The sequence below is a fragment of the Erpetoichthys calabaricus genome, chromosome 11, assembly GCF_900747795.2.
Source record: "Erpetoichthys calabaricus chromosome 11, fErpCal1.3, whole genome shotgun sequence".
NCBI lineage: Eukaryota > Metazoa > Chordata > Cladistia > Polypteriformes > Polypteridae > Erpetoichthys > Erpetoichthys calabaricus.
The window spans coordinates 97,598,971-97,608,347 of record NC_041404.2 but is presented as its reverse complement, the minus strand read 5'-3'; the positions used below and the strand labels follow the sequence as shown (position 1 = coordinate 97,608,347).

At 38.9% G+C, this 9,377-nt stretch overlaps 1 protein-coding gene across 4 annotated transcripts in view; it reads left to right on the top strand.

Moving 5' to 3' along the window:
- The window catches only part of rbm10 (RNA binding motif protein 10), a 395,465-nt gene that overhangs the window by 172,001 nt on the left and 214,087 nt on the right, over positions 1-9,377 (top strand). The window lies entirely within an intron of this gene.

Below are 9,377 nucleotides of genomic sequence, written 5' to 3'. Positions count from 1 at the left end.
TTGTACAGTTGTGACAGTTTGTACTGATTGACACATTTATAACACAAAAGACACTTACGGAGAAGTTTGTGCGGATTTAAGGTGGGCCGGGATTATGAGTTTTTTCGTAGGCTTTGGTAATTCTACTGTTAAAGATGAAGAAGGAGACCTCCTGAACAAGGAAAAGAAAGCACGCTGAAAAATTCTTCCATGTGTCTGGAGAAAGCTGACCAGGCAAAGAACCAAACATCACTCATCTTGAACCATAAGTATACAGTGGAACCTCGAGATACGAGTTTAATTCGTTCCAGCACTGAGCTCGTATAGCGAATTTCTCATATCTAGAACAAACCTCCCCATTGAAAATAATGGAAATCCAGTTAATCCGTTCCGCACCCCAAAAATATTAACATAAAAATCAATTTTCCTAACAAATAACACTGATAAATAATTTAAACTGTAGTCTACCTTTAATAAATAACACTGGTAAATAATATAACTGATTATTAAAAGAATCAAAACAGGTGTCCAAAGTGCAGTAGAGCATTCAATAAATCTTTAAATAAATAATCCTTAAAACAGTAGTGAAGTGGAGGTTTAAAATACACAAGAATAACAATCCTTTAACACGAGGTTAAAACGTCAACAGGAAGCAGTCTTTAAAAAACAGATGACAATCCCCGGTGCTTCTTCTCTGTTAGCGTCCGTGTCTCACCTGCTTCTCCCATGCGGGCTCTGCAACAGGCGAGACACTCTTAATGCAGCTGACCTTCTCTACACCGTCCTGCTTCAGCTGTTTGGCTCGCCTGTTCAGCTCACTGTTCAGCTACATGCGAGCCTGCACTCGCTCGCTCTCCCGCACCGACTTTCTCCCACTGCTGCTGCTGCTTCCTGCCTGCCTGCCTGCAACCTCCGTTCTCTCTCCTCTCTTTTCTTTTACTTCTTCTCCCCCTTAACCGGCTTGCGCTTCTCTATATATGCGGGGAGAACATGGCAGCTGCAGCCCATCAGCCACAGGAACTATCATGGATGTGGGCAGTTTCCCACCTGTGCACTTAGGTGAGATACGCCCACACTGCAGATCGCCCTGTGGCTCGCTACAGGTACCACGCCCCCTCGCTAAGCCGCGAGCTATACCCACAGCCTGGCTCGTTACACAAACCAGTGCTCGTATTTAGATCTGAATTTTTCGCACATACTTTCCTTGTATCTTGAATTTCTCGTATATAGAGCTGTTCGTATCTCGAGGTTCCACTGTACTTTGATTCTGAGAACAATTAACTTAAGTTTAATAGAGAGAACAAAGCCAGTTAAAGTTTACAGTGTTACCTATAACTAAAGATAAAAATCTTACGAAGGACAAGTTCTGGTTATTATAAGTTTCTCACCCTAAATCCTGAGATGGAGAACTCAGTGTGTGGGTTTTGGGGCGGTCCTTGAGCTAGGACAAATGCTAGCAAATCTGAAATGCCCCACTACAAATGATCATGTTGCCCGTTCAAGACAATGGACGTGTGTGTGAACATTTAACATTTGAATCTGATGATTGCATAAAGCTCTTTACTTACTGCTCTGTACTATTCTATCCTCTGCATGTCCTGGAGTACAAAAGAAACAGCATACAGCAACATGTGGGGACTGGCAAGACTGGGGAAAAAAAACACGCAGTCACTGATTACAAACCGCAAGATATTATGCGAATGAATATGAATAATATAAATAATGTTGCATCCGTTCCACAAAGTTTTCTGAAATGTACTATACAGGTCATAAAACGAATAATTCCAAATATCATATATACAGTTCATCCGGAAAGTATTCACAGCGCATCACTTTTTCCACATTTTGTTATGTTACAGCCTTATTCCAAAATGGATTAAATAAATTTTTTTTCCTCAGAATTCTACACACAACACCCCATAATGACAATGTGAAAAAAGTTTACTTGAAGTTTTTGCAAATGTATTAAAAATAAAAAAACTGAGAAATCACATGTACATAAGTATTCACAGCCTTTGCTCAATACTTTGTCGATGCACCTTTGGCAGCAATTACAGCCTCAAGTCTTTTTGAATATGATGCCACAAGCTTGGCACACCTATCCTTGGCCAGTTTCGCCCATTCCTCTTTGCAGCACCTCTCAGGCTCCATCAGGTTGGATGGGAAGCGTCGGTGTACAGCCATTTTAAGATCTCTCCAGAGATGTTCAATCGGATTCAAGTCTGGGCTTTGGCTGGGCCACTCAAGGACATTCACAGAGTTGTCCTGAAGCCACTCCTTTGATATCTTGGCTGTGTGCTTAGGGTCGTTGTCCTGCTGAAAGATGAACCGTCGCCCCAGTCTGAGGTCAAGAGTGCTCTGGAGCAGGTTTTCATCCAGAATGTCTCTGTACATTGCTGCAGTCATCTTTCCCTTTATCCTGACTAGTCTCCCAGTCCCTGCCACTGAAAAACATCCCCACAGCATGATGCTACCACCACCATGCTTCACTGTAGGGATGGTATTGGCCTGGTGATGAGCGGTGCCTGGTTTCCTCCAAACTTGACGCCTGGCATTCACACTAAAGAGTTCAATCTTTGTCTCATCAGACCAGAGAATTTTCTTTCTCATGGTCTGAGAGTCCTTCAGGTGCCTTTTGGCAAACTCCAGGCGGGCTGCCATGTGCCTTTTACTAAGGAGGGGCTTCTGTCTAGCCACTCTACCATACAGGCCTGATTGGTGGATTGCTGCAGAGATGGTTGTCCTTCTGGAAGGTTCTCCTCTCTCCACAGAGGACCTCTGGAGCTCTGACAGAGTGACCATTGAATTCTTGGTCACCTCCCTGACTAAGGCTCTTCTCCCCTGATCGCTCAGTTTATATTGCCGGCCAGCTCTAGGAAGAGTCCTGGTGGTTTCGAACTTCTTCCACTTATGGATGATGGAGGCCACTATGCTCATTGGGACCTTCAAAGCAGCAGAAATTTTTCTGTAACCTTCCCCAGATTTGTGCCTTGAGACAATCCTGTCTCGGAGGTCTACGGACAATTTCTTTGACTTCCTGCTTGGTTTGTGCTCTGACATGAACTGTCAACTGTGGGACCTTATATAGACAGGTGTGTGCCTTTCCAAATCATGTCCAATCAACTGAATTTACCACAGGTGGACTCCAATTAAGCTGCAGAAACATCTCAAGGATGATCAGGGGAAACAGGATGCACCTGAGCTCAATTTTGAGTTTCATGGCAAAGGCTGTGAATACTTATGTACATATGCTTTCTCAATCTTTTTATTTTTAATAAATTTGTAAAAATCTCAAGTAAACGTTTTTCACGTTGTCATTATGGGGTGTTGTGTGTAGAATTCTGAGGAAAAAAATGAATTTAATCCATTTTGGAATAAGGCTGTAACATAACAAAATGTGGAAAAAGTGATGCGCTGTGAATACTTTCCGGATGCACCGTACCTACGTCTGTGTTTTTTTGTTTTTTTGACATCATACACCATAAGGTGCACACTAATTCAGCATGAGCAGGAACACTCAATAAAACTGGGGGGGGCGGTAGTATGTATCGTGATCGTGATTTAGAGAGAATAAAAGTAAAAAAAAAACGGTAACTTTTACAAGTCCTATAAATGCACACCGTGTGTTACAGACGCAAACCAAATGTATGTGTGTACTGTATAATATTAACAAAAAGAGCAGCTCACTACTGAAAACGACATATATAGGACTGAGTGGGGATCGAACCGGGGACTCTTGATTACAAGTCAACAAATCTTACCGCTATGCCACAGAAGCTGTTGAATCATCCTTGAACCTTTTGTGAAAGTGTTTACTTGATCTTTGGACTTCAGACTTCATACATTATACAGTTTATGCCTACATTTTGTCATTTACTACTAAAATTTTAAAAACGTTACTGTTTTAAAAATGTGTTTACACAGATTACTATAGAAATGGAACACACATGAACTGCATGTGTTCCAAATAGCGATCTATTATTTCCACTCTAAAACTCCAGCACTTCAGTCACTCCCAGATAATCAAACAAGGCATGAGCTGGGAAAACTTAGTGAATGTTCTGTGGCGGTGGGGGATGGAATAGCCAGCTGCTTGCTGCTCGTGTTAATCGGCACATTTAGAAGACAAAAGACAGCTGAGAACGGTTTTAAGGTGGGCCGGATCTACAAGTTTTTTTCGTAGACTCTGGTAAGTTTCTCTCTCCTGTACATTAAAAAGACTTCTTTCAAACCTTCCAAATATACATTTTTGGCGGTGCAGCAGTCAATTACCCAGCAAAAGCACTGTGAAAAAGCTGTTTCTTATTACGGTTCTGCCTTTGTCCAGTCTGATAGCGGTCATGGGACATTGTATCTTTGATTGCTGGCACAACAAATAATTCTGAGCAGGCATCAACCACAGTACCAACTGTCGTCATTGCTGCACCTGTGAAAAGAAAGGAGATAAATGGCATCAACTCTGAGAGGGAGAGGCAAGTTCATTGTACCACATGAACGTCACTCAAAGAATAAAACTGAATAATAATAAAAAAAAAAAAAGCACTAACTTTTACAAGTAGCCAAAATTTACACTGGGAGTTACAGATTCAAATCAAATGTATGTTTTTATTATATTATAGTAATAATAATAATAATAGCAGCTCAGTACTCAAATCGCGGCGCACCAGGACTCGAACCAGCAACCTTTTGGTTATAAGGTAGCAGTTCTTACCTCTGCACCATCCAAGAATACGTATTAACTTTTTGTTGATTTGATTTTTGAGCTTGGGTTTGTAACTCATTGACAGCAATATGTAAATTGAATGATTTTATTATATACTTTGGTTATATTCTTGAATAAAAGCACATATTATACACTCACATCATTATTAATATAACATGGAAAAAGTTTCTGCTTTAGGTATGTTTTCAGCATTGCTTGCCTCACATTTCCTTTCAACCTACATTTACCCAGATCTTTGTAGACACGGAACGCATATGAAATGCATATGTTCCAAATAACAATATACTGTATTATTTACCTTATACAACTCCAGGCACATCACATGCCGATAAGGAGCCTTAAGCTGGGAGAACTTTTTGCCTGAGTTGTTCTCCGTCGAGGGATGGGGATGGGATAGCAGACTGCTTGCTGCTTGTAGTGAACGACACATTTACAAAACAAAAGACGCTGATGGAGAGGTGTTAAGGAATTTAAAGATGGCCTGGGAGTACAAGTTTTTTTGCAGGCTTCAGTTATTGTAGTGTTAATAGGGTGAGTACAGTTTCTGTGGCGAGATTATATAATTGATTTCAAGCAGAGATACTCCCACATGCATAAATATATCATGACTTTCCCAGATACCGTGCTAACTTTTAAGTTGTTGGATACTGCATGTTGAGATGCAAACAAAGGTGAATGGCATTAACAGCATGTACCGAGCTTACCTTTGTCCCAAAGAAGTCAGTGCTAAAGTGGGTTTTTGGTGAAAAGGCATCTCTGGTATCAATGCGCATTAATGTAACTTAAGAAACAGTGTAACAGACTGCATTTGCAAAACATTTCGAGGAGGTCACCATTGCCAGTCGCTAATCCATTAGACAAATAAGTATAGTAGAAGATCAAGACGCATTATTTGTCAGAGCACTTATCACTGGGTTAAAGATTGCCCACATAAAAATGAATAAGCTAATATAACAGAGGAAAATAAAAAAACAAAAGACTTTGAAGAATTCAACATTACATTGTTTACAGATTAATCAAACGCAGGATGCTAAACTCAAGCATTTCAAGCAGCAGATTTTTCAGATTTGGAGATGGCAAAAATGTACATTCCACCAAACAAGCTAAAATTGCTGCAGAGATTGGACAGAGACGATATATTATTGAAACAGAAGTGGTTCCAATTGACATCCCATTGTTGTTAAACAAAACTTCCTTTAAAAGGGCAGAGACATTTGTGGCTATGGAAAATGATAAAGCAGTGATGCTTAATCAGCTAGTGAGTCTTGAATTAACTAGCTCAGGTCACTACTGCGTGAACATCTTAAATAAAGAAACATTAGAGTGATGTGAAATTCTAGCAGTCTCAGAAAACATGAGTACAGGAGAGATGCAAAAGACTTTCTGAAACTTCGCCTGCAATTTGGACAGGCTTTAATGGACATATTACTGAAATTTCTTCATAGCTCAGGAAATGAGGGTACAAAGTGTGCCTCTTTATTTAAGAAAATTGTTGAAAATTGAGACTTAAAATGTGAAATATGGCAAACCCAAACTCAGACCAGCTGTTGGTTTGTTGCTAGTTCCTAAATACAATGGAGTTTTGGCTATGGGCTTACATGAACTTGAACCAGGACTATGATATTTTCGTATTATTAATATATTAATATGCTTCAATGCAGAAAGTAAATGAAATGCTAAAAGACATTCATAAATTGTAAAGCAATTCATTATTTCTTGGATAAACCTACATGGAGCTCCACAGAAACTATTAAGAGATAATGTTGTGGAATTTAATAATGACAGAATCAGAGACGTGGAAGAGACAGCTGCATACGGTCCCTGGAATAATGGGCTACTTGAGAGACATAATCGAACTGTCGTGGAAATATATACGGAAAGTGAGAATACTGGATATGAGTGGGAAACAGCATTGGGTTGAGGACTAATGGCAAAGCATACAATGCACAATATAGTAATGGGTACAACCCATTTCACCTAGTGTTAGGCCAAAGCCAAATCTTCCCTCTGTCTTCATGGATAGGCCAACTGCCCTAGAAGGAACCACTAGGAATGTCCATGGGAGAACATATTTTGGCACTGTATATTTCAAGAAGACTATTTACTGAAGCTGAGTGTTTAGACAGAATATGGGAGAGCAGTCCAGAAACAGATTATTGCTATAAATTAAAAATTTGAGACAGGAGACAAAGTGTACTACAAAAGGGTTGACTGTACAGAATGAAAGGGACCTGGAGTTGTCATTGGACAGGATGGAGTTGTGATATTTGTGAGACTTGAAGGTACACTTGCAAGAGTACACCATTCCAGACTACATAAAGCAATCACTAAAGATGACAACATACTACCAACAGTGACAGGGATGTAGCAAAAGATTTATCCAACACTGTATCAGACAATGAAGATGAATAGGAGACTCTAAACTCTTCAGTCCCCTGTAGAAGATGCTGAAGCTGAGCAGACGTTTGGGTTAAGACAGAGTCATTGTATTAGTTTAAAAAAGGGTCAAACTGTGAGATATATGGACTGAGACCGTGGCATTCAGTATACAGATAAAGTCTTAGGACAGCTGGCAAAGCATCAAACATAAACAGAAATTGGTACATTTTAGAGTTTATGGATCCTGGGAATAATGCTGACAAAAAAGGTCTTTTGACATGTCAAGTGTAGATAGTCTGCACATTAAACCAGTAACACATCAGTTTAAACTATGTGGCTTGATCAATGGAAAATGATTTTTCTCAAATCAAGGATATATCATTTGAGTCAGCAAAGCAAGAAGGGATATGAAACATAATGTGTATATATATATATATATATATATATATATATATATATATATATACACATACACACACACATTATGTATGTTCATTCCCTTACTGAGGGGAAACTATAGAGTCTCAGAAAATATGTGTTTGGTCTTACAGATGCATCTCTTTACTGGCACACTATAGTAAAGTAGATCATGTTGAAGATTGGTGGATACGTTTCACAAGTGGATCCTGCAGTTTTGTTACTGGCTAGATGAAGCTGGTACTGTGACTGAAATTCTTGGGCATGCCATGTTGATGATTTTATATGGGCAGACACACAACTTTTCTCTATCGGTCATTCCGTACCTCACATCAGCTTTCCAGGCTTGTCATGAAGGGCATGATCACTTTAGCTATGTGAGACTGGAAGTGTCAATAGAACAAAATATATATACAGCATGCAACCTACACACTTACACCTTCAATCCACTACCATAGAACTTTCTAGAGCCATAAAAAGGAATGTTCACCTTAACTGGAACAGCAAAAGTTTAAAAAAAAAAAAAAAAAAAGGACTGATTCTATGGGTTGCCAAACAAAGCAGACTTGATGTCAGGTTTGATGCCTGCATCTTTGCATCCAGCACGAACATGCTACTGTGCAAAATAATACATGAAACCAAGGAAGTAATTCGCAAAATTTATTTTTTGAAAGTGGCATTGAAGTTTCAGCACCTAGGAACAGACTCACCTAATTTGGGAATCTTCCTTATGGTGGCAAAAAAAGGAGGGCACTTCAGTATTTTGGCAAGAGCGAGATGACAGTTCCACCATTTTCTTGGCAGTAGAAAAGAATTAAAAGTAGTGCAAAGAAGAAACCCTGACAATGTCTGATGGCATTGATAGTGCAGTCTGCTTTCTGCTCATTCTTTTCAGAGCTTACAGTCTGTGACTGAAGAAACAATGCTCTTCATGTCATTTGTGTTACAGACAACTACTCTTTGGTTGATACAATTCAATCCACCTAGTTTGCACCAGAGAAGATATTTATCTAGAATTAAGTGGGATTAAATAACTTGTTCAAGAGCAAAATGCCCAATGTGTTTTGTGGTTATCTACAAAGTACCTGCTTTCTGACTGTTTTACAAAAAAGGGACTTCTCCTTTTGTACTTACTACACCTAAAGAAGGAATATGGCAAATTAAATGACTAGTATAGCCATATTTTTTATTTGTGGTATGGTAATGATTAGATTGCCTGTACATATAAATTGGAGATAATGCATGTTTTGCAGTTTACATTTTTTTTCTTATTGAAAAATAAAGATAAGATGAAGATCTATGTCTTCTATATGTTGCCTTATTTGTCTTATTTGTAGTATTACAGTACTGTGTTCCTATTATTAGAGTTACGCTCTGGTTAATAGTAAGTGGGCTTTTTTTGGTTATGAGTGTTCAGTGTCTGAGTGAGTGAGAAATAAAAGTTTGTTGTTATCATCAATGGTGTTGTATTTTTATTGAAGTTTAACATAATAACTTAATTTCTTAAAATGCTACATTAGTTTTCAGTTATGTTCAGGGAAGATTTTAAACTCCTTTTGATATTAGGTTTCCTCACTCTCCAGTTTCCCCTACCCGTTTTCACCTTACAGAGTACAATATCCTTCGCAAAAGATTGTGATTGTGTTATATTCTCAGTGGATGTTCTGGAAGTTGTAGTATTAATGCTGCAGCTGTATCTTTTATTTCCTCAATATGGTTATTTGTTTTACATTTCAATGAGCTTGGAGTTGGCATGTTGCTTCATATTAAAGTGTGGCTCATGGCCTGGTAAAGCTTCATGCCTGCTTTTAGTTTAGAAATCCTTAGAGCTTTGCTACAGACTTGCGTAGTGTGATGAAAAATGTGACAGATTTTTTTC